This window comes from Stegostoma tigrinum, chromosome 11 (genome assembly GCF_030684315.1).
Source record: "Stegostoma tigrinum isolate sSteTig4 chromosome 11, sSteTig4.hap1, whole genome shotgun sequence".
In the NCBI taxonomy this organism is placed as follows: domain Eukaryota; kingdom Metazoa; phylum Chordata; class Chondrichthyes; order Orectolobiformes; family Stegostomatidae; genus Stegostoma; species Stegostoma tigrinum.
In genome coordinates, this window is record NC_081364.1 from 39,267,249 (window position 1) to 39,294,257 (window position 27,009).

A 27,009-nucleotide genomic window follows, 5' to 3' on the forward strand; every position below is an offset into this window, starting at 1 on the left:
TATACAGTGGAAAGTATTGTTATACGTGCTTTCAAGACAAATCATACCTTGCATAAGCACATCAAGATAATAGAATACCATGGAAAATATAGTATTCTCGCTATAGAGAAGGTGCAAAGCAAGATGAATTCTGATAAATGAAAGGCCCATTCATAAATCTGACAATAGTGGGAAGAAGCTGCTCTTGAATCTGTTGGTAGGCATTTTGAAACTTTTGTATCTTCGACATGATGAAGGGTGAGAATGGGCCTTTGGTAATGCTGGCTGCTTTGCAAAGGCAGCAGGAAGTACAGATGGAGTCAGTGGAAAGAAGGATTGTTTTTGTGATGGGCTTGGCTGCATTCACAACTCCGTAGTTTCCTGCGGTCTTAGGCAAAGCAGTTGCCATATCAAGCTGTGATGCATCCAGTTAAGATGCTTTCCACAGTGCATTTATGAAAATTGATAAGAGTCATTGTGCACTTGTCAAATTTCGTTAGCCTTTTGAGGAAGTAGAGGCAATAGCATTCTTTCTTGACTTTAGCACCAAAGTGGATGGACCAGAACAGATTGTCGGTGTCCTTCGCTCAGCTTCCTGAAATCGATGACCAGCTTGTTTCTTTTGTTGCCATTGAGGGAAAGAGTGTGTTGTCTTCACTATAATCTGTAACAGAGGGTCTACAGACCAGGATTGAAAATATGACATTCAAGAAGATCGGAAGGTAGGTAAAGGTGGATGGGTAACACAACTAGTCAAGGACAGTTAGCAATGACATTGGTACATTGGTTCAGGAGATCAGATTGTAAAATCAGTTTGGGTGGAGATAAGAAATAGTGAGGGATAAATGTTACTTGTGGGAGTGGTCTACAGGCCATCTAACAGCAAGCACAATGTGCTCAATGTACTGAAGAAATATTGTAGAAGAATGGCAGTAATCATGGGTAGTTTTATTCCATATATAATCTGGAAAATCAGCTTGATCGTTGTCGCCTAGTTCATGGAATACCTTCAAAATACTTTCTTAGAACAGTACATTTTGAAACTGACCAGAGATAAAGTTGTATTAAAGCGAGGTATTGAGTGATGATGCATGATTAACCAATAACTTCAAATTCGAGCACACCTAAGTGGCAGTGATCAGATTATTAAACTGCACATCCAGTTTGGAGATTGGGTCCAAAATAAATAAACCTCAATAAAGGTAACTGTGTAGACATGAAAGCTGAGCACTCTGAAGTGAACTGGCATACTAGGCTAGGTCAAGAGAAAGGCAGCAGCAAACATTGAGGAGACATTTCAGAATACTCAAGTAGAATCTTACAGGGACCTGAGCAATCTGACCTTTGGTGAGATTTGAGGCAGGTTTGGGCCAGAGGTCTGCGAGGTTGATGTTGGTGTTGAGCACTGTGCTGCATCTTTCATGCGTTTGCTCAACAGCAAGTTGAGTTTTTCACAACTTGTCAACTAGTTACTAATTGAGGAGGATTATAGCTTGACCAGAACCTTTTTACTAGATTGAAGGCTGGAATGAGCAGGTTGTCTTATGAAGGAAGGTTCTGTGGGCTGGACTGGCTTTCAGTGGAGTTTAGAATAGTGAGGGATGACAACAGAAATGGTCTTGACAACATGGATGTAAAAGGATGTTTCTTCTTGTGGGTAAACTAGCAGGCATAGTTTAAAGTATGTGGGTCATCTTTTCAGGACTGAGATAAGGAGAAATACTTTATCGCAGAAGGTAGTACTTTGGAGCTATCTGCCACTGAAGACAGTGAAAGCAGCATCACTGAATTTTTTCAAGGCAAAGGTAGATTTATTCCTCTAAGACAAACGAATCAGAGGTAAACAGGAATGTGAAATTCAAATCATAAACAGAACAGTCAAAATCTTATTGAATAGTGAACAGGTTCGAGGGGCTGAATGGCCTACCTCAGTTCTTATATTGTTTGCTCATATTAATGAGCTTCACATTGTTTTCTGTTATGATGGTGGAATGACCCTGAGACGCTTGCTGGCTTGGTTTACCAATGAAAAGTAGCTACTCAGTGAGCTGTTAGAGCCCTAGATCTGTTGACTAGTGTTAGTCACCATGTTCAAGAGAAGATAGATTGACAGGAGGTTAACTCCAGTATTAACCACATTGATTACAATCCTAATGGATATCTATCATATCAGAGGAGCAATTGGGGTCTGGAAGTTTATTCTTGAAGTTTATTTTTGCTCGATGAAAAGGTCTATGAAGCATGATCATGCTTCATAAATTCAAGTGACTGCAGTATTTGTCGGTTTTATTATTTTTTTTAAGTGTCCCTTTTTCTATTCAATTGCTTCCCATTTCACATACATTGGATCAAAATTGCTCCAGCTTGGAAGATTCCACAAGCAATTGCCAAACACTCTCTTCCAAAAAAATGAAAATAACTACTCTGAAAATGGCAAAAATAGTATATCAAAGGCAAAAACAAATGTTTGATCCATGTATAACATTGAATAATTGTATTTAAATGTCTTCTTCCTTAAGATCTTTTATTAAGACTTAATTTATTAGTTTTATGTGAGGATGGTCAGGACGTGTCACATCATCACCTTAATCCATGCAAGCTTGTTTTGCAAGGAACAGGAGAGACAACAATCTCTGAAACTGTGAACGCAAACTTAGGTTCCATTTTCGTTCTATTTTAAAGAAAATTAGGAGTTGAGATTTCTAAAACAGACACATGTCACAAGATTTTACTTTACCTTACGGTATGGCAATTATATAAATTCGTGATGGACCGTAATACACTTGAAATAATTTTGCGGTATTGACGTAATTGTAATCCAGAGAATACCAAATAATTGAGATTATATAGCATGACTAAGACATAGTTTGTTCACAATTCTCACCATGATTATCTATAGTGCTGCTTATTTGTAAGTGATACAAAAGCAGGAGACATTGTGAGCAATTTCCACGCTTGGCTGGAGCACTATTTGACAAAACAGTGAATGAAATCTAACTGTCCTATTAGAGGAATATTAAATTGAGGATTCTTAAAAACAAAACATTGTTTGCTGTGCACTTAATTGTCAAACTCCGCCCTTTGTCAGAATCTTACCCGTGCAATTTTGCTAAAGTATTATCACATTGTTGATAAATGCTTGTCCAAGTTCCTGCCAAATTTACAGTATTAGTAGGAACAGCATGGTTATCATCCAGGAATTGCTAGATTGCATATTGGAAATGTATAATGTTGCTGGCAATGCAATCTGTTTCGTGATATCCAAGAGCAGCACAGGAATACATTAATACATTGAGCATATTATAAATAGTTGAAAGAAGAGCCTGCAAGAATTAAAATATTTCACTGCTGATGTTGGTGCTTTGTGTGTTGTTGTCCATAAGAGTGAGCAGCCACCTATGCAGTTGTTCTACAGAACTCAATTTGGAACCATTCTCCAAATGTTTAATAAATCTATAGCTCACCCTTCATCTCTCGGTCACCTTGATCTCTGAGTATTGATCCCACCTGGGTTTTAAACGTTGAAGGAAAATAGACTTTCAGATTTATTTGGAGCACCATGGTTTAAAAATATTTTTGTCTAATAGGTTTTATTAATGCTCTTTCCTTTGCCCTCCTCACAACAATGCCAGTGGTTTAAATAAAAATTTCTAGATTGATTTAGAGTCAGACTTCCTCACTGGTTTTATTTAGTGGTGTTTTGAATGCTGCCCAATGCACCCAATGTACAATATTCCTAAATACATTGCAGAATCCTAAATAGATATCGGTTCTCACACACATATCCCAGGAAGGCTGGCAAATTTCCCAACAGCCATTGTATTTTTGAATTAAATGCCAAAGAATAGTAAACTGAAATATTTAAATCAGGGAATGCTGGAGAAACTCAGCAGGTCTGATAACATCTGTGGAGAGAAATAGAGTTAATGTTTTGAGGCTGGTATGACTCTTCTTCCAAACAGACTTTAGAGAGACATATTTCACCCTAAACTGAGGTATTAGGTTGGTTTAAATTTCATAAATACTTCCATTGAAATCTGGGTGGCAAAATAGTAGAATAAAAATACTACTATGCGCAATCTTATCTATAAAAGCATAACAGCAAACACTTACCCAGTTAATTTTCAGGCCTTGTCTCACTCCTAGGAAAGCAATTCCAAATATGTTGAAAATCAATTTGTGCCTGAAATACTCTGTCCTGAAAAAACGATCACCACATTAACCCCATCTTAGCAACAGGCATTTCCTTAATATTCCATTTGTGGGCCTGAATGTAGCTGTTCATAATTTTTAAGAGGATGCATGTTGGCTGCACTTGAGTATTGAGTGAACGATTTCATAGTGACATGCCTATTTTCAGAAGGTTCCTTTATGGAGAATTTTTTTGATCCTATGCTGACAAAATCCATTTATTGACTCATTGATTCTTTTGATCACATAAACATTACAGAAACTGAAATCTTCAAATGGCCAAAAATGTTCCATAACAGAGTAGTGCCCATCCTTTCAGCAATGTTTCGCAGCCATGTAAGTGGGCTACAGAGAATAAAGTCAGTTTTATCAGTTTTTCTGATTCTCAGAATTCCTGGACTACATAATTACCACCTCCTTCACTTCTTTCTTTTTTTGCATTCTTTTTACTGTTCATTTCTGCTCTTTCATTCATTTCTGTCTCTCTGTGTCTCTCTCCCCTTTCTGCCAATTTTCCCCTTCCTTTTCTGATGTCACTTGCTATTTGTTTTCTCTCTCACTTTTCAATTTTTTCTTCTCTTCCCGCACCCCCCTCCCCCCACCCAGTTGCATTCTTCTCATTCATTTTTTCTTCCAATTAGCCTCTGCATTCTCAAGCATTTCAATAAACTATTTTTGGAATGGGAGCATTGCTGGCAGGCTTGGCATTTAGTGCCCATCCCTTGTTGCTTTTGAAAGCAATTATAAGTGACCTTGAACTGCTGCAGTTTGTGTGATGAAAAGGCTCTGGTATATAATTATGGGGTGTAAAAGATTATTTTTGTGAAATGTCTTTAAGATAAAATGAATAGTATCATGTGACCTGCTTTGAAGTCGACCTGACAGAAAGCCTAAATTATTTATTGTTAGAGAATAATGAGGCTCATAATGTTTGACATTGAAGAGGGTGAAAAGTGTTTACACTTGTAGATAGTCACATCAGCTTGTGAGCTAATCATGGATAAGACTGAGTCTGCCAGGTCCCATTCAAGTGTTGAGGATGTTATGCACTATTGCACTTTAGACCATCATTTTATTTCCAATATGTAAGACGCGTCATTATTTCGGCCTGGATACAAGTTCTAAGTGGTCCGTAGACCTGAGCTTTGAGAGGGGAAATGCCCAAGATATCCCTGAAAATTCTCAGATAAAGTTAGTTTACCAACATCTATCAACAGGCAAGCAGCAAAAGGCAGGAGGGTAGCTATAGTTGAACATACAGAATGAGAGTAGGAGCTCAAGCCTAGTTTGCAAAAACCTAATTTAAGAGGCCTGAGACAAGGCTTGAAGATGTAACCAGCTTGCGCTCATGGAAGAATGTCCAGAGAAGAAAAGAATCTCACTACAAAAGTCACAAATAATGGTTGTCCTTTAGGCTGGGTCGCCATTTTCCTAGAATCAATCCAACGTGATTCTTCACTCATGGAGGTTGAAATAAAGAATTCCTGTGCTGAAGATGCATTAGAACTGAAGTAAGCCCTCAAGAGTTAAGAATAATTTTGAGTTGGTTCCAGGAAAAATGTACGCCTATCTAAAGGATAACTGTAAATCATATTTGTGAAGTGTGTTTTTGGTTGCATCACAATGGAAGTGTTCAATTTTGTGGTTTAAAGCATAAATTGCAAATGAAGATCGTGTTTGTTCGATGGCATCTTTAATCTTTTGTTACATTTAAAGTCTTAGAGTGAAATCTTGTGTCATCCCTTCATCTGTTAACTGGAATTTCCAACTTCTTTTGAAACTGTACTCATGGCAGTTTTAGGGAACATAACTCCCAAACTGCTGTCAATTAAGCAGTTACAACAAATAGCAATATATAAATAACAGTGACAGATAGCAATATATTTCCGAGAATGTGTGCTATGTAACTTGAAGGGAATCTGACGGTGATACTATTCTGATTCACCTACTGCCCTTGCCTGTGTCACAGTGGACAGGGGAGATTTAATGGGCAACATCACTGTGATTGAAACAAGACAGTGTCTTAAGCAGATGTAGTGATTCGTATGAATGTTTATCGTTCTACCCTGCGTGTTCAGAATTGTTTGTAAAGAGTACAGAGTAGCATTTGAGGATGGCATGTCCCAAAAAGCCTGCCAGATTTTGCTATTAATTTAATGAATAAAACATCGAGTGGATGTCACTTGCCATAAAAAATCCTCCCAGCTGTACTTTATGTCAGCATTAAGTCACCCCTCAGCCTCAAGCAAAAAGGAAGTCAGCTTGTTTATCCTATCCTGATCTGTGTAATCTTGCAGTTATGGTATCAACTTTACGTTTTCCACATGTAGTTTCTCAATGATTCCATACAAGTTTCGTGTAACCTCTCTACTTCTCATTTCCATCCCACTGGAAATTTACCCAAGTAATTAGTTTGCTGTTTTATTGCCCCGTCAACTTTCAATGCTCGTGTCCTGTGTAATAGTCCTTCCAGTTGCATTCCCTCCTCAATTAATTTGTTTTGCAAGTAATGTGTGCCCTGATTTTTATTTTTCATTTGTAATACCACTGCTATCTTTGCTGAAATCCGTTTGGTGAATGAAACCGGGCAAATTAGAAGTACAGCTGTGCCAATTTGAAACAACATGTGATTTCAATGAGCATTTGTGCAGACTGTTGGAAAATGCAGAGTTCAAGTGCTCAATGATGCTGATCCCAAATGGACCTCCTGAAAACTTGTTAGGCAAAACTTAATAAGGAATGCTGCAGAGTGGAGCAACATTCTCCTATACACAGGAGAATTTGAGGTGAGACTAGACACACAGTTTCATTTTGAAATTGATGAAGACGTTGAAGCTGCAGAATGTTCAGGGAAAGCATTTTACTGGTGCAATGCTGTGGGTATATTCAGAAATACATGTGGAAATGTATCGCACGTCATAGTGGTAACTAATATTTCCAGTTTAGTCAATCAGAACTTATTTTATCTTCATTTAGATTAACTGTTAAATCTGATATGTTTTATGGGGTATATTTAACAAGGTAGAAATTTGGTAAAGGCTCTTCTGAACCTCTACCATTGTTTCAGAAAATGATTGGCTAGAATTGCCCAAACATTGATGTAATGCTGACAAATGTGCTCAATTTCTCATTATTATCCTTCCAACCCCACCAGCCCCTTATGGATCCTCTTGCTTTCTCATAGTGTTCCATTTGGTGACACCAGGAAAAAAAAGCTATCCAATTGGTCAATTCACATTGTCAGATTTCCTCATGCATGTTCACATTGAGTCGACCGATGAACCTAAATACTGATCAACTCAGCCATGCAACAACCTCAATTACGCATTAAATAGTTTGAAAAAGCCTATTTAACTTGCAACTTCTGCATGACCTTTTGATGTTATTTGCATATGTCCTTCTTCACTGCTTACAATTTGGATTATACATAAGGTGCATTAAATCTTTTTGTAATTAAAGCAGCTTTATGAAGAAGTCAGTTTAATTAAACAGATTGCCATCAGGAGAACACCACACAGTGAAATTTATTTCATTGTCATGAAAAATATATTCTGGACAAAAAATATTTAAAACCGGTAGCAATGCATTGCTTATCTGATGAACGAAGGGAGACCAGGAAGCTCAATTACACTTGTGGTAAATATTCAATTAAAGGATGAAGATTCAAACATGAAACAATTATGTAATGTTTCATTGAAAGGTGATAAATTCTTCAGACATTATTCCATTTTATATATAAGCTGAATATCTTTGAAGTATAATTTGAAGATATAAACTGAGAATTCCTTTCAAACTCCAGTTTCATTGTTCTTTTTAAGCGTTTAATAATTCAAGACTCATGCACTTTATTGTCATAGTTTGGCATCTGAAATCTTTAAAATGGTTTATTTTGAATAACAGCTTAAATGAGTACTGTGCTGACCATTCAGATTTTTGAATTTTTTTGAAGGCTCAGTTGTCACCTATTGATTTGTAGTAAAGCTTTGTAGTCAATACATAATTTATTCAGACTTTGACTGTAATAGTTTCTATAAACATTGACTAACTTAAAAATAGTTTCATGTCCAAGCAGTTTTGTCAATGCAACCTGTTGGAATTACCTGTGAATATTCATTTTAACATCTTCTTAATTTGTTATTAAGCCTTTATCTGCCATTTGTCCAGTTTGAACGGCTGTACTTTGGTGTTGTTTCTTCAGTGTTAAACTCACTGAAAATGAAAATTGAAGAAAACTCCATAAGCAACAAGTTGTCATTGTTGGTACAAATTACTGCAGATGCTGGAATCAGTACTGAAAACAAAAATTGCGGAAAATCACAGTGGATCATACAGCATCTGTGAAGAAGAGAGCAAGCTAATGTTTCGAATCAAGCTGACTCTCATTCGCTTGTTCTCTTTGCATGGATCATGTCTGACCCGCTGTGATTTTTTTTCGTTTTCAAATTGTCAGTGTTGCCTTGTCTAACATAAGTCATACCCGGCTACCACTTGATTAGTACATTCCACGTTATATAAGTCAGGGCACTTCACAGAAGCTTTAGAGAGCATGATGATTGGAAAAGTGAGAGATTAAGAGGAGGGCTGTGTTGGTGAGAAAGGAAGCAAAAAAAATTTCCATTTATGTGGCACTTAATAATCTTAAGGGTCATGCCTTGGCACCTCTAAATCAATAAATGGAATTTAATCCTGACAACAGGAGTCTCAAACTGAACCAAGAAGTTGGCATGATTCCTGAGCAAGTCCTAAGGGACTGGCAGTCCATGACATAATGGCCAAGAAGTGACGGGAGGTGATGCATGGGCCCCATCTGTGTTAAATAGTGGAGACAGGCCTTTTTCCTGCTTCTGTGTCCGAAGTAATGGTGACTTTCGTACCAATTTTGATGCCTCTTAGATGCCTGTTGATGCCTTCCTTAGCAGAGCTCTTCCAACCTGATCCACTATTAGAATCAGGTTCGTAATCACATAGACTTGACTTCTGCCTTATCACTTAAAGTGTCAATATATATGCCCCTCAGTCTGTACCATTTAAGCCTTCTTGCTCTGATTTTTATTCCTCACCTGCAGTGTCCCATCTTCCATGTCCAATCTGTGCCCCTCAGCCTGCAACTTTCCAAACTACTTATGTTCCCTGTGGAAGACTGCTGAAAAATTGATGACCTTTCTTCATCATGGCCAGTTTGGAACTTTTTGGGATCTGCTTACCTATAATCCCTTCTTGTCACTTGTTTAATCCCAAATAGTGCATTGAATTGTGTTCAGCAGCATACAATTGTTTAGTAAATTTCATCTTAAGAATTGGCTTCCCTTTGCGTTCAAAGTGGATTGTCTTCCTCGCTGCCTTCCCACCAGCTATTTAATTCTGCCACTAATTTTCGCCAGTACAATTTCGATTTGCGCTCTCCTGTCTGACCTTGTTTGGAATTTGAAGCAGTGCCCTGATGAATCAGTTTTGAAATGCTGTTCTGTGGGCAGTTGCAGCTACATGTACACACAGAAAACCCCATTCATTTCATTTGGTAAGATAATAAAGCAGCAACAGTAAAACTCTTCATTTTGGGGTCTGCAATATGCCCACATGCAGGACAAACAGCATTGGTTTGATGCGCCCCCGAAAGACAGCATATCCAACAAAAAAATACTCGAGATATTGTGCAGCCTAAATTATGATGAAGTCTTGGAACAGAACTTGAGCTTTAAACTTTCAGATTTCAGCAGGAATGCGACCAATGAATGACTAATGAAACCTGAGGAATGAAGATTCCCAGAAAGTAGGGCGAAGATAGGTCACAATCATAGCACCAGTGGTTTGCTGGGGAGAACAGGGAGACAAACAAATGGATGAACTTGACAGATCAAAGTGTATTGGTGTACATAAGGTTGTAGGAGATTACCAAAATAGACTTAGGTGAAATTTACTAATTTATCAGAAGAGACTTGGATTTTAAGTTCAAGTGAGAAAAGCAGGTCAGTTACATTTCAAAGGGCAGCGATGATGGATAAGTGAGACTGGGTGCAGAAAAGGACAGAAATGACAGTATTTTAGATGATGTTCGTGAGGGGTGCGTCAAAAGAGGTGAAGGTAACTAAAGACTTTTGTCACCAGTGGGACTGAAACATGTGCGGAGGAGAAGCAGGGAGTTTTGGTGATGAATAGGATTTAATCTGAAGTGCACCTCTGATTAGAACAGATTGGATGAGCGTAGTAAAGGATAGTGTCAGAGACTGAGGTACAGAGTTTAAAATTGGCAGTGTGGAAGTGAAGTAAGATAATGAAATGTGAGGCTGGATGAACACAGCAGGCCCAGCAGCATCTCAAGAGCACAAAAGCTGACGTTTTGGGCCTTCAAGGCCCGAAACGTCAGCTTTTGTGCTCCTGAGATGCTGCTGGGCCTGCTGTGTTCATCCAGCCTCACATTTCATTATTTTGGATTCTCCAGCATCTGCAGTTCCCATTATCACTGGAAGTGAAGGAAATCTGCTTTATACATGACCATCACTAATGTAATTAACAGATACTTCCTAAGTGATTGTTTCTTTTCTCACCCCAACCACTGATGATGCCAAGAAATGGTGACTTCCTGTAAGACAGACAATCAAGTGGGAATAATTGTGGACAAATGCAAATTGCAGATGTGTATGAAAAATAGCTCAACAAGGAACAAAGAATTGTGGATGCTGGAAATCTGAAACAAAACCCGAAATTGCTGGAGAAATTCAGCAGGTCTGTCAGTATCTATGGAGAGAAGGCAGAGTCAGCATTTCAGATCCTCCTTCGGAAAAGATAGCTTGCACGTCCAGATTTCTCATTCATGACACTATAAAACTGAACACCCCAAAAACACCCTATTTGGTTCAGTTATTTTTAATTTGTTCATGAGATGTGGCTGTCATTGCCTGGGCCAGAAATTATTGGCTGTTCCCAGTTGACAGAGAGAAAATAGTGGTGAGGCACTGCTTTGAGACACTGCAGTCCTTGGGCGTAGGGACCCCTACGTTGCCTTTATCAGCTGAGTTCCAGGATTTTGGCCCAGTGACAGTGAAGGTATTATGATATTTTCAAATCAGGATAGTTGTGGCTTGGAGAGGAACTTGCAGGTGGTGGTACAACTTGGCCCTTCAAGCCTGCGCCACCACATGATAAGATCATAAGCTCCACTCTGCATTCTTGCATTGTCCTGATAATCTTTCATATCCTTGATAATCAAGAATCTGCCTACCTCTGCCTTAATTTTGTTTTAAAGATGGTATATCTACTATCTTTTGAGGAAGGGAATTCCTCTAGATCTAGATTCTCCCACAAAAGGAAACACCCTTTTGCCATCTACACAGTCAAGTTGCCTCTAGATCTTAGGTGTTTCAATAAAGTTACCTCTGACCCTTCTAATTTCTGAAAGATGCAGGATGAGCCTTTCCAGCCTTTTCTAATATTGCAGTCCACTCATTCCAGGTATTAGCCTTGTAAACCTTCTCTGAACTGCTTTCAACAGATTAACATCCTTTCATAAGTATGAGACTAGAAAGGTGATGAGTACTGTACACAGTTTCCCAGATGCAGTCTCACTAATACCCTGTATGATGAAGCACAGCCTCCCTACTCTTGCATTCAGTTGTCCTCACAATAAAGTGCTACATTCTGTTAGCTTTTCTGATTACATGCTGTGCCTGTATGCTAACCTTGTGCGATTCATGAACTAGGACACTCGTGTCTCTGTGCATCTCAGAGCTCTGTGACCTCTCACCTTTTAGATAATATGCTGTTGCTTATCCTTTCTGTCAAAATGAGCCATTTCCCTCTTTTCAGAATCTTTGCCCACTCACTTAACCTTTCCATATATCAATGTTCCTGAACCAGCCAAGGTTTCCATGGAAGACTCCCCTTCTCAACTTTTTCCCCTCACTAGCCATTTTCAATGAGGAGCAGCACTATGATCTGGCAGGACTATTGCGATTTTGCCTTTTACTTCACTATATCCGACCGTAGGCTTCTTATATCCTTTTCACAACTCACTTTCATACCTCTCTTTGTGTCTTCAGCAAATTTAGCAGCTGTACCTTCAATCTTTCATTATTGGACATGCCTCTATCATTTCCTCTAGCAGCTCCATCCATATGCATGCGCACCATCCTCTGTGAAAAATGTTGCTCAGGCCCCTTTTAAATCTTTCCCTCTCACATTAAATCTGTGTCCTCAAGTTGGAACTCCCCTAACCTAGGAGAAAGACCTGGGCTATTCACCTTTACTATGTCCCAAGACAGGCAAATGGCTGTGCAGGACTGCAGAGTGTAACTTACGAATACTGGGCCTGCTGTGTTCATCCAGCCTCACATTTCATTATTTTGGATTCTCCAGCATCTGCAGTTCCCATTATCACTGGAAGTGAAGGAAATCTGCTTTATACATGACCATCACTAATGTAATTAACAGATACTTCCTAAGTGATTGTTTCTTTTCTCACCCCAACCACTGATGATGCCAAGAAATGGTGACTTCCTGTAAGACAGACAATCAAGTGGGAATAATTGTGGACAAATGCAAATTGCAGATGTGTATGAAAAATAGCTCAACAAGGAACAAAGAATTGTGGATGCTGGAAATCTGAAACAAAACCCGAAATTGCTGGAGAAATTCAGCAGGTCTGTCAGTATCTATGGAGAGAAGGCAGAGTCAGCATTTCAGATCCTCCTTCGGAAAAGATAGCTTGCACGTCCAGATTTCTCATTCATGACACTATAAAACTGAACACCCCAAAAACACCCTATTTGGTTCAGTTATTTTTAATTTGTTCATGAGATGTGGCTGTCATTGCCTGGGCCAGAAATTATTGGCTGTTCCCAGTTGACAGAGAGAAAATAGTGGTGAGGCACTGCTTTGAGACACTGCAGTCCTTGGGCGTAGGGACCCCTACGTTGCCTTTATCAGCTGAGTTCCAGGATTTTGGCCCAGTGACAGTGAAGGTATTATGATATTTTCAAATCAGGATAGTTGTGGCTTGGAGAGGAACTTGCAGGTGGTGGTACAACTTGGCCCTTCAAGCCTGCGCCACCACATGATAAGATCATAAGCTCCACTCTGCATTCCTGCATTGTCCTGATAATCTTTCATATCCTTGATAATCAAGAATCTGCCTACCTCTGCCTTAATTTTGTTTTAAAGATGGTATATCTACTATCTTTTGAGGAAGGGAATTCCTCTAGATCTAGATTCTCCCACAAAAGGAAACACCCTTTTGCCATCTACACAGTCAAGTTGCCTCTAGATCTTAGGTGTTTCAATAAAGTTACCTCTGACCCTTCTAATTTCTGAAAGATGCAGGATGAGCCTTTCCAGCCTTTTCTTATATTGCAGTCCACTCATTCCAGGTATTAGCCTTGTAAACCTTCTCTGAACTGCTTTCAACAGATTAACATCCTTTCATAAGTATGAGACTAGAAAGGTGATGAGTACTGTACACAGTTTCCCAGATGCAGTCTCACTAATACCCTGTATGATGAAGCACAGCCTCCCTACTCTTGCATTCAGTTGTCCTCACAATAAAGTGCTACATTCTGTTAGCTTTTCTGATTACATGCTGTGCCTGTATGCTAACCTTGTGCGATTCATGAACTAGGACACTCGTGTCTCTGTGCATCTCAGAGCTCTGTGACCTCTCACCTTTTAGATAATATGCTGTTGCTTATCCTTTCTGTCAAAATGAGCCATTTCCCTCTTTTCAGAATCTTTGCCCACTCACTTAACCTTTCCATATATCAATGTTCCTGAACCAGCCAAGGTTTCCATGGAAGACTCCCCTTCTCAACTTTTTCCCCTCACTAGCCATTTTCAATGAGGAGCAGCACTATGATCTGGCAGGACTATTGCGATTTTGCCTTTTACTTCACTATATCCGACCGTAGGCTTCTTATATCCTTTTCACAACTCACTTTCATACCTCTCTTTGTGTCTTCAGCAAATTTAGCAGCTGTACCTTCAATCTTTCATTATTGGACATGCCTCTATCATTTCCTCTAGCAGCTCCATCCATATGCATGCGCACCATCCTCTGTGAAAAATGTTGCTCAGGCCCCTTTTAAATCTTTCCCTCTCACATTAAATCTGTGTCCTCAAGTTGGAACTCCCCTAACCTAGGAGAAAGACCTGGGCTATTCACCTTTACTATGTCCCAAGACAGGCAAATGGCTGTGCAGGACTGCAGAGTGTAACTTACGATAAGATCAGTGCTGATCTGATTTTATGGTAGAGCAGGCTTGAAGGGCCAAGTTGTACCACCACCTGGAAGTTCCTTTTCTAGGCACAAGCTAGTTGGGACTCCCCTAGCCTGGGAAAGAGACCTTGGCTATTCACCTAACTATGTACCAGCACAGGCAAATGGGACTAGTTAAGGTTAGGATATCTGGTGGGCATGGATGAGTTAGACCAAGGGATCTGTTTCAGTGCTGTATGACTCTATGACTCAAATCATTTAGATAGTTTGTAAATAGCTGAGGCCTCAGCACTAACCCTCTGGCATACCACTTGTGATATCCTGCCAGTTTGAAAAGATCCATTTATTCTTACTTGCTACTTCCCAATAGTTTGAGCTTTTATTTTCCACAATAACCTTTTTATGGCAGCTCTACAAATGTGTTGAATAAATCTAAGTACAATATATCCACTGGTTTTCCCATGATCTACTGCACTAGTTACATCTTAGAAGAACTCAAATCAATTGTTTAAACATGAGATAATGGGAACTGCAGATGCTGGAGATTCCAAGATAATAAAATGTGAGGCTGGATGAACACAGCAGGCCAAGCAGCATCTCAGGAGCACAAAAGCTGACGTTTCGGGCCTAGACCCTTCATCTGATGAAGGGTCTAGGCCCGAAACGTCAGCTTTTGTGCTCCTGAGATGCTGCTTGGCCTGCTGTGTTCATCCAGCCTCACATTTTATTATGTTTAAACATGAATTTACTTTGACAAAACCATTTTGGCCCTGCCTGATTACCTTGAACTTGTCCAATTGACCTGTTTTAACATCTTTAATAATAACCTGTAATACTTTCCCTATAATAGGTGTGAAGCTAACTGGCCCATGGTTTCCATCTTTCTACCTCCCTCGTTTTTCAATAAGGGAATTTCAATAGCTATTTACAACAAGAAGGAGCCTTCCCTGAGCAGGTTCTTTTCTCTGTTTGTTCCTCTTGCCTTTTTAGATGTTTTTCTTCAAGTGCACGCATTTTCCTTACGTATTCTGGTTTCAAAGATGGTGCCTCAAATCTGAATGAACTCACTGACAAAAATTATACTAACTTCTATATTCTTCCTTTTTGACAGTCACAGAGGGTGCCTTTGGTGTCTAAACATATTTTAAAAATTAAAAGGAACAATTAGCTGTTCAGAGACAAAGACAAAACTGTAGCTGTAGGGTAACATCATTTGATCTTTGTCAGTATGTCATTCTTTCAAAGAATGTCATGCCTTTCATTTTCGAACAGACAAAGTTAAGAGAATAAATGGGAATTGTAATGGCAAAGAGGATTTTTCAACTGATGTACAGAAAATGTAATTGCCATTCATTGTGTAGTTTTCTTTTGAAGTAGTTTCCATTTATTTTCTGTCTAATATTCATACTCTGGACGAGATTACTTATGGACAGTTATTATGACTGTTCAAATACAATTAATTGCATTTTTGATTTAAAGGGAGTCAAGGAATCGTTAAAGTTCTCAATCCTAATCTTTGTCAAAATTAGATTAACTATGTCTGGCAAATTAGCATACATTTTTGAAAAGCAAAAGTCAACCATAATGAATTAACTTTAAAAAGGACTTCACATGGTGGTATGAGCACGTTTTTCATCAAGTATGACTTTTGATCAGTTCTTGCATCCTTGTAATGTAACTCAGAACAGCCTTTATCTATCTAACTTCCACAGAAACTTAAGATTGCTTCCATTCTTAACCTTGCCTACAGTATTTTGTAATAAGTATTATATTTGAAAATAGTAAGGAATTCTTCTAACTAAAAGAAGATTTCAAGTAAGATTATAGAATAATGTACCGGGTATAAGAATGAAGATTCAAATTTCTGATTTTCAATAGTTCACAGATATCTTTTAATCAAACTCACTTCAACATTTTGTTTGAAAATTTTTGTTTGATAAACGTTGAATTATTATGAGTCAATGCGCAGACACAGTTTGAATTTCACAAGATGAAAAGCATTTGATGGGATCTGTTCAACTTGTTCTTTCCTGTGGAATGAAACTGTATTTCTATACATTGAATGTCATTCCCAAAAACTGCCAACACTTCAGCCAGAATGAGTTTTACGTCTGGTCAGCTGTTAGCCCTATTCCTTAAAATTGCTTTTCAATCACATATAATGGAAAGTTGTGGGCTAGAAATTTGTCTGTTCTTCTCCAAGCTGAAGAAGTTGGTTGACTAATTGCATAACATGTACACATGAAATCTGAGAAACCTAAAGGAAGGAGTGTATATATATTGACAGCTTATTACTAGGCATGCAGAAAGCCCTATTGCTTTTTTGACCGAGTAATTCAGACAGCTAAAGGGAGAATTAACTTGTGTATCGGATAGAGTTAGTGCATAGCCTGGTCTTTCTTCACTGGAATTCCTTGCAACGAAATTTGAAGAAAAGCTTTGTGCATTTTCACCTTCTGCACAGTCCTCTTGGTTTTATATATAGGGCACTACTGGCACATTGGGAGTTATTGAAGTTGTTAGTTAGATTGTAAATTACTTCTAAAAATTGAGAAAGCAATGGTGTATTGGAACTAACAATTTTTGCTTGGTTTCTCAAGGATTTGTATAGTTCTCTCAAGGCAAAAATGCCTCCGAAGCTAGGACATATGTTTTATTTTTAAAATTTGATAAATAAAACCAAGAACCGAACAAACAGGCCTTTTTCGATTGTATTTACTAATTCAAGGAAGGTTGACTACATTCATTATGTTTTACCCTTAACTTATTATTGTGTTAGGCATTTGAAAGCTGAAGTAAAACTATGCAAAGTGTGCAAAAGTTGTTGCTGAATTAGGAAAGATTCTGAAAAGAAATTTCTGAGGTGTTTGATATGCATTGAGTCCATTTTTCTGAATTTCAATTTTGCTGTTACGAGTGTAAACTTCATCTGGGTCAATAATGCTACTACTTACAGAATGCCTTATGTCACCTCCATTATTTAAAATGAAGTTATACAAATTAAGTTTACCTGAACATATTTCACATTCAGCAATAGGCATGCGGAATCATTTACTGCATAGGGTGGTTGACGCGAATACCTTAGAGACCTTTAAGACAAAGTACTTGAGAGAGCAAAATATTGAAGGATATGTTGATTGTTGTGATTAAGCAAATATCAGAAGAGGGGAAGAGAAGAACCTGGACTGTGCTGTATGTTCTGCCTAAGTATGTGTTTTTGACACTTTAGACTTAAGAGATGCAGGAGTGTCAAATATTATTTCTATGCTCTCTATTCCAGAGAATTTTTAGCTCTCTGAGCACATAGCCAACAGACCTATAGGCCACATTTTTCACAGGAATGGAAGAGCTTTGCATGTTATCTGAAACATATCTGTACTTCCCATTCCTGCAACAAGCACCCACTATTTTTACCAAGGGGGAGCCAAAGTCGGTGTTAGTTCGCATCCATCATTCACAGAGACATTTGCACATGTAAAAGAGCAGCTGCCTTCAAATAGATCCAATTTTCATAAGTGAACTGTCCAAAAAACACAATTCATGGGCTTCAGACTTTTTTAAGAAAAGGCATAAAGATAGTTTTTAAGATAAGCCCAGGAATTGCTTTTAGAGAAGTGCCCTGTTGGATTGGTAAGATGTAACATTAATCTATGTACAAAGTGAATAAGGCCTGTGGAATTGTTGAGCTTGCAAGGCTTTTAAATCTCCTACTCCCAAAATAGGAAAAAGAACTGCAGTTTTAACTCTTACATTGGCTGACAGGATGTGGGCATCGCTCGCTCGGCCAACAGCTATTGCCCATCCCTATTGCCCTTGAGGAGATGGTGGCAACCTGCCTACTTGAACTGCCACAATCCACTTGGTGTAGATTGACCCACAATGCTATTAGGAAGAGAGTTCCAGGATTTGGACCCAGTGTCACTGAAGAGACAGTGGTATATTTCCAAGTCAGGATAGAGAGTGGCTTGGAAGGAATATAACAGGTGGTGGTGCTCTTATGTGTCCGAAATCCATAGTTTTTAAATTGTAGTGGTTGTGGATTTGGAATGTGCTATCGAAGGGATCTTGATACATTTCTGTGGTGTATCTTGTGGATGGTATAAACTACTCATGTTACATTTTCGTCTTGCACCAAGTCAATGCTTGCGGATATGCTGCCAGTCAAGCAGATTGCTTTCTGTTGGATGGTGTCAAGTGTTGTGAAGCAAAGTCACTGACCCCAACAGGCTACCAGTGCTTTCTCTCCACTTTCTACCAGACCTGCTGTGTTTCTCCAGCAATTTTGTTTTTGATCTTGAGCATTGTATTGTTGGATCTGCACTCATCCAGACAATTGAGAGTGTTCCATCACACTCCTGACATGTGCCGCAGAGATGGTGGACAGATTGTGAGTTACTTCATTGGATCCCTACTGTGCAGAAAGAAGCCATTCAGCCCATCAAGTCTGCACCAGCATCCCAACTAGACCTAGCCCACTACCCTGTCCCCATAGCCCGACATTTGCCATGGCTAACCTACCTAGCCTGCACATCCCTGAACATTATGGGCAATTTAGATTGGCAAGTTCACCTAATCTGCACATCTTTGGACTATAGGAGGAAACCCGAGCACTTGGAGAGAACCCGCGCAGATATGGTGAGAATATGCAATCTCCACACAGACAGTTGCCCGAAGCTGGAATCGAACCTGGGTTCCACAGCTGTCTCACAGTGCTAACCACTTTGCCACTGTGCCACGCCTAATTGTCTCTCATTGACCGATGTAGCCACAGTAGCTCGTGGTTAATCCAGTTCACTTTCTGGTTAGTGTTAGCCTAGGGATGCTGACCGTAGGGTTTTCGAGATGGCCATGTTTTTGAATGTTAAGTATAATAGTTTGACTCTGTCTTATTGGAGCAAGCCATTGCCTGACACTTGTATGTGCTAAAACTCATTGCTTTTCCTTTTTTTAAATCAGTTTTGATTTGGAGTTGTGAGCTGAGAGTTGAAGTTGACCTTTGACCTGTGATTCCTAAATAAAGAACAAACGAACTGATGTTTATTAATGAGATCCGGCCTGGGAGGTCGATTACAGGATGACTGTTGTTCAAAGAACATTGTAGATGTTTCAGCTCTGAAGATGGACCATGCTCAGCTGTTGGCATGTGTTAACAGGCCATTGCAGGAAAGCTGACGCCAACCAGTCTAACAAAGAGGCTGTTGAAAAGAACAGAAAAAAGTATCAAAGTTTGAAAAGTTTTTTTTTCTGTCAGAGGTATTGTGGCTGCCAAAGCTGTGCTTTGATTGTCAACTCATTGAAAGCTCAAAGAATAGAATCTCAGTTATGAAAATTCAATAAATATTCCTTGGAGCCTACTGGAAGCATTTTGCATTGAGTAGTGTCTTCAGAAATCAAACAAGATACAATCCCATGTCTCCATGATACCACGAACCATGGAAACTGCTTAAGTAAACTGGCCAGCTGCATTTTTTTTATTTCTTTTCATTTATCCCTTAACTACATCTGTCTGTTCTTCTGTAATTGGGAGCTACAATCAAAGATAAATGGGTTTAAATTGTAGATATTTAGTTAGATCATCTTGTTATTTAACTTTGCTCTGTTAAAGTAACTGTGTTAGTAATAAATTGTTAGTTATTTGTTTAAGCCATAAATTTGGTGTCTGTCTCACTGGCGGCAATTTTGAGACCATTGAATGTTTAATTTTCCTCTGTTGTGAATACAGGCATAAGGAGGCCGATGTGAATTAGTTGCCTGTCTCCATGTTGTAGCATGTGGCACAAATGTTGCTTGTCAGCTCAAACCTGGATAGTATCTTGTTCTTGCTTCGTTTGGACTCAGACAGCTTCAGAATCAGAGGAGTCACGAACGGTGGTGAAAATTGTGCAGTCATCCGCAAACATCCCCACTTTGGACATTATGATGGAGGGAAGGTCATTGGTGAAGCAGCTGAAGGTGGTTGGGCCTAGGAAACTACCCTGAGGAACTCTTGCAGAGATGTCCTGGAGCTGAGTTGACTGACCTCCAACAACCACAGCCGTCAACCAATGCGCCAAGTGTGACTCTAATGCCTCCAGAGTTCCCCCCCATTCCCATAGATTCCAGTTTTGTCAGGGCTCCTGGATGCCGCACTGAGTCAAATGCGACCTTGACACCGAGGACAGTCACTCTCACCTCACAATTCAACTACCTATCAATGTTTGAACCAAGGTTGTAATGAGATCAGGTGCTGTACGGCCGTGACAGAACCCAAACTGAGCATTAGTGACCTGTTTATTGTTGAGTAACTTGCTAGCAGTGTTGATGAACCCTTCCATCACTTCACCGATGAGTGAAAGTAGTCTGACGGGACGGAAGTTGACTGGGTGGCAATTATCTTGCTTTTTTGTGTACAGGCCATAACTGGGCAATTTTCCACATTGATGGTTAGGCCAGTGCAGTAACTATTCTGAAAAAGCTTGGCAAGGTGTCCAGCAAGTTCTGGTACACAAGCCTTCACAACTGTTTCTGGAATGTTGTCAGGGCTCATAGCCTTTGAAGAATCCAGTACCTTCAAGGATCTCTTTATTTATCATGGAGTGAATTGAGTTGGTTGAAGACTGATGTCCATGATGCTGGGGACATTGGAGAACTTCAAGCTGGATTATCCACTTAGCACTTCTGGTTGAAGATTGTTGCAGATGTTTCAGCCTTAACTTTTGCACTGATGGTTTGGGATTTCCCATCATTTAGAATGGGAGCATTTGTGGAACCTCCTCTTCCAGTGAGTTGTTTAATTTTCCACCATCACTGAATGTGGCAGAATTGCACAGTTTTCTGGGGATTTTTTGATGAATTGTTTAGCCCTGTCAATAACTTGCTTCTTATCTTCTTTGGCACACAAGTAGTTCCAGCTTCATCACATTGACACTTCATTTTCAAGGATGCCTGTTGCTTTACGTGGTGTGCTCTGTTATACTCTTCTTTGAACCGCAGTTGATCCTCTGACTTGATGGCAATGGTTGAATGGGATATAGGCTGAGCTATGAGGTTGCAGATTGTGCTGGAGTGCAATATTGCTATTGCCGGTGGTCCACAGCACTTCGTGGATACCTGGTTTTGAGTTGCTGGATCCGAAAGGATCCTCACTGATTAAACAAGCTATATATCACAGAGCAGCTCCCAGTTTGGTTAACAGTTCCAAGTGATTATAAAATTTCTGATGTAGAGCTACGAATACAAATGTGAGTCTTTTCAAGGATTAAGTACTTGAATAAAACGTATCTTTTTATAAGTGATTGGATAAGTTGAATGAATTCAGATGTATCAAATGAAACTTACTATATCTAAAACTTTTTAATGGATGTGTTTTATTTCAAGAAAGTCTCCAGTAGCTACAGAGAACATGAATTAGGTTGAAATGAAATATAATCCTGAGGTCATGTAGTCATAGAGTCATACAACAATGGAACAGACCTTCGGGCCAACCAGTACACACTGACCATGTTTCCCAAGCTAGTCTCAGGGGCCTGCCCTTGGCTCATATCCCTCTAAACCTTTCCAATTCATGAACTTATCCAGCTGTCTTTTAAACATTGTAATTGTACTTGTGTCCACACTTCCTCCGGTTGTTCATTCCATACACCGAACCACACTCGGTGTGAAACAGTTGTCCCTCCGGTCCCTTTTAAACCTTTCTCCTCTCACCTTAAAAATATACTGCCTTGTTTTGAACTCCTCTACCCAAGGGAAAATGGGTTTGCTGTTCACCTTATCTACGTCCCTCATGATTTTATAAACCTCTATAACGTCACCCCTCAACTTCCTACACTCCAGTGAAAAATGTCACAACCTATCCAGTGTCTCCTCATAACTCAAGCCCTCCAGTCGCAGCCATATCCTTGTAAGTCTTTTCTGAACCTTCTTCAATTTAATAATATCCTTCCTGTAACAGGGTGATCAGAACTGAACACAGTACTCCAAAAGTGATCTCACCACTGTCCTCAACATGGCATCACCACTCCTGTACTGAATGGTCTGAGCAATGAAGACAAGAGTGCTAAATGCCTTCTTAGCCATCTGTCTACCTGTAATGCATCTTTAAAAAAATTACGGACATGAAACCCTCAGCCTCACTGAACAATGACACTATCCAGGACCTGACCATTAATTGTATAAGTCCTGCCCTTGTTTGTTTTACCAAAATACAAAAGTTCACATTTATCCAAATTAAACTCCACCTACCACTCATTGGTCCGTTGGCCCAGTTAATCAAGATCCCTTTGTAATTTTAGGTAGCGACCTTCACAATCCACTACAGCGCCAATATTGGTCTTCATCCATACTTGTGTTGTTAACATGCCTTGAGCTACCTAGGCCCTAAACACTGGAATTCCTTCCTTATACCTTTCTGGCTCTTGTTTCCTTTCCACATCTAAACCCTCCTTTAAAACCAATGTCTTTAACCAAGATTTTTTTCAACTGTGCTAATAACACTCTTGCAGCTTGTGTTTTCTCAATCGCTTGGACATGCATAGAAGTGATTCATAGAGACTCAAATTGCGTTGCATTTTGTGTAATCCTCATTCATTTAAAAATTGTGCATGGTAAAGATTTCTTAGTATGCAAGCAGCTCTTCATATGCATTATAGAGTTCTGGAGGAAAGTTGCTCAGAACCCGTGAAACTATTTGGTGCTGCAAATCTCCCAGCCCTGATGCAAACCTGCATCATTACTGAAAACAAGTAGATTGAATTTCCTGCTGACCTTTTTATAAGTTATTGCATTATTTTACACATCAGTTCCAACGGCACTGAATCAAAATCTAGTCACTTTTTCTGAGCTTGATAAAAAAAGTTATCAAACTAGCTGCATCTTTCAGATGATGGTAACATTTTTGATTTTTTTGCGTATCTGTCACAAACTGTTTATGACATAGTTGCCTTCTATCCTTCAATTTAGCAAGTTCATCTTCAAAAAAGCATTTTGACTGCATTTACGACATTGTTGCGTCTCCCTTATGTTGTTCCTTTAAGTCTCTGCATAGGTTTAATGCAGAAGTGTGAGGAATTTGGACTCTAGGATTATGCACATTAACAGCTAGTTGGTGACTGCTAAAATTTATTAAAATAGTATCTTGCAATAGGCAGATAGTGATGCAGACAAGTGCCCAAATAGAAAAGGTATATGTTGCAAAACCCCAAGTAAATTAAAAATTACAATTTTATCCTGTATTTCGTGAACAGTTGTGAAAGAACAACAATTGCTCTTCACCTTGCTGATTGCTACCCACAAGATGTACAAATATTTTGAACAGATTTGTTCTAACCTAGATCCGAGTTTAGTTGAAGAGGATCTCAGGCTTAGCCAAACTGTTACCAATAGCCCAGATCTGGAAGTCTCGCTCTCAAAAGTGAGGGTTGTCATTTGAGAGAGAGATAATGGGAACTGCAGACGCTGGAGAATCCAAGATAACAAAGTTGGAGCTGGATGAACACACCAGGCCAAGCAGCATCTCAGGAGCACAAAAGCTGACGTTTCAGGCCTAGACCCCTCATGAAGGGTCTAGGCCCGAAACGTCAGCCTTTGTGCTCCAGAGTTGTCATTTGCTTTGTTTTCTGTGTTTCAATTTTCTGTCACCTTTACAGAGGAATGCAGGTGTTTAAAATTTGTATTGTTTTGATGTCAGTGTAGCATGGAGTCTGAAGGAGTGCAGCATCTCTGGCATCTACTTCTTGTGTATAACTCTGCATGCACAAGTTGCATCCTTTTACTCCACTATAACGGCAAGCTTGTTACACTCACTGTTGTTACCTACGAATATATCGCCTCCTCATTAAATTAAGCTATTTTCTTGTGTTTATCTGTTTGTTGGTGCTGAAAGATTTAATGTTGATATAGTTGACATGTTACTTAAAAATAAGGGAATGAATTGTCAATCATTACAGCAAAATGTTACTTTGACTTGAAACAATTTTTTTCCCCCTTTTATATTGTTCCATTAATTGGCTGCGATCTTTCATGGAAGCCTTGCCTTGTCCTGCACTTGCAGAGTGCTACTCCTCAAGCTACATACTCCATGAATGATTCTCTCTCTCCCACTCACTCTTGGTCAGAGGTGCTTCTGTTTCTCAGTGAGCTAAAACTAATTACTTCTTTGCTCACTATTTGGAAATGTTGCCTTGCTGGCTAACAGTTGAAACAACTTACAATGACCCAACAGAATTGTAATAAACTATATGGTGGTGCAATGCTAATGAAGCTGTATTATTTCTCCACTGGAGTAAAAAAAACTTTGCTGAATGAACAAGTTATAACTTAAAAGTTTGAAATAATTATCTGGATTTAAATGTACAAACGTTTGCCATTTTTGTCTGAAACTGAATGCCTTTTAGAAAAACAGAAGGATGGACTATTGGAAAAATAATGATATTAGTTGTGCTGGCACTGTGTACATATCTAGTTAAGGAACTCCATATAGCATTGCCTCCAGCTGAGTGTATCTGACTGTCTCTCTGGAAATAGCAAAGGGATTACTTGAGGAAATATTGTTTACCACCACTGTGGTGCTAGTGAGATCTTTAATTAAATGGGGTATGTTCGGAAGTGAGCAGTATAATAGACACCATGTGAAAAGCGTCCCTTGATACATCACCTAAAATTGTGAAATTTTCTGACTGCATAAATGAACTCTTGTTGGCTTATTCAGACCTCATTATTATTCCTTGAAGCAGGAGAATGCACAGGCACAAAGCCCATCAAAACCAAATGTCAGGAGTTTAATAAAACAATATGTACTCACAGGTGTAATTTCTTGGTGCAGCCTGTCAGTCCAAATGGTTACATGATGAGCTTCATTGACTGTGGGGTCACACATTTTATTTACGAAGTATTTTCATTTCTCTTTATTTTTCTGCAAATGACTAGGTTGAAACTTAAAGCACAGTACAATTCAATGCTTGAGTATTCAACTTCAAAGATGAATCTGGTCTCTGTTTAGTTCTATTTGACCTACAGTAATGTTGTTAATTTTCAGTCAAGTATGCGATTCAAGAAGGCAAATGATCTGCCTAAGAGTACACAGAAATATCTCGGCTTATTTCTAATGATGAATTCTTCAATAATTAGGCAGATGAGACTTGTTCAGAATGGCATTATGGTCGTCTCAGAAATGGGGAGCTGATGGGTATGTTCCTACACTGTACTGTTCTGTGTTCTATAATATATTCTTTGGATATGCGAGGACACATTTTGTTGAAAAGGCAGTTCCCTGGCAATGCAGTGACTTTAATACACCAGAGTTAAATACTTTCAAAGTGTGTTGATGTTATGCTTCCCCAAAAATGATGATGATGAAAGAGAGAGCGAGAGAGAGAGAGAGAAATTTAAATAAATTTTCCTTCGGGAATACCTTCCTTCAACATATACGGAGTTCTAAATAAGCTTACTTCTCTTCTGTTATTATACTTGTCATATATGTACAAATTATTTAATGTTTTAATTTTCATTTTACCTGTTTTCATACCAAATATGAATTTTTCTTAAAAAAAAATCATGTTTTCACACCCAGCACTGCAATAATAGCAGTGCAGGTGTAAAGATGATTGATGCTCTGTTATGGTAGATTTACACAAGGTGTAGATTTCTGCTCCAAGATTAAGTCAAATTAAAATTAAAATTCTGAAGAAGGGTCACTGGATCTGATGTTCTTCGAAACACCTCTGTTTGTTTCTGATTTCCAGCATCGGAAGTTCTTTCTTTTTTCTGAGTCAAACTAAAATTAGGAAAGCATTAATATAACTCAGTTTGCCAATGACATATTCATAGGTGTCTATATTCCAGCTCTCTAGTTACTAGGAGGGAGCGGAGGCTTTAAATATTCAGTAAAAGTCACTGCCCAGGGAGAGAAAATAATCGCAATGGGGAACACCATGTTGGCCTTTATTTCAAGGGGCGAGAACCAAAGGTGTGGGAGGGATGTGCTTTTAGGACAAAATTTTGGTCAGATTGTGTCCCTTGTACTGTATTCTGACTTAGAAATGGTACCTTAGGAAAAATATATTGACCAAAAAAATGGTTACAATGCAGATTCAACAGAATCATGAAAGCAGACCACTGTGAATGCTGAAAATCTGAAATAAAAGCAAAGTTTTGGATCAACTCACCATGTCAGGCATTATTTTCTCCAAGCCACTGTCCAGACTTGGAAATGTATCTCCATTCCTTCGCTGTCGCTAAGTTAAATCCAATTGGTACCATGGGTGGACCTGCAGCAAATGGACTGCAATGGTTTAAGACAGCTTCTCAAGGGCAACTCGAGTCAAGGACTAAATGCTGGCACAGCCAACAGTGCCTACTTCCTATCAATGATGAATAATAATAACAAACAGAGAGAGAAGTGAGAGTTAACTCTGTGAGTACAATATGACTTCTTCAGAACTGAAGACTCTCAACACTTATTTTCTGCAGAATCATCTGGATGTGAGTTTGCTCACTGAGCTGAAAGGTTAGTTTTCAGACATTTCATCACCTTTTTTATCGTCACTTTTTTTTTTATTTGAAAAAATATACTTTATTCATAAATTGTACAAAAAAAAACATATTTATACACCTACACAGTCATGCAAGCCACTCTGGGTTACCCAGGGGGTACGTACACC

The 27,009-nt window shown here is 39.0% G+C and overlaps 1 protein-coding gene and 1 long non-coding RNA gene across 7 annotated transcripts in view; one reads left to right on the plus strand and one right to left on the minus strand.

Annotated features, from left to right (window-relative positions):
• LOC125460534 (uncharacterized) lies at nt 1-26,661 on the minus strand. Its single transcript, XR_007249273.2, has 3 exons — nt 26,515-26,661; nt 8,271-8,379; nt 1-657 (listed from the first exon to the last, which is right to left on the minus strand). It is a non-coding gene; the product is annotated as an uncharacterized LOC125460534 (long non-coding RNA).
• pdzrn3b (PDZ domain containing RING finger 3b) overlaps nt 1-27,009 on the plus strand; it is a 303,206-nt gene that overhangs the window by 214,266 nt on the left and 61,931 nt on the right. The window lies entirely within an intron of this gene.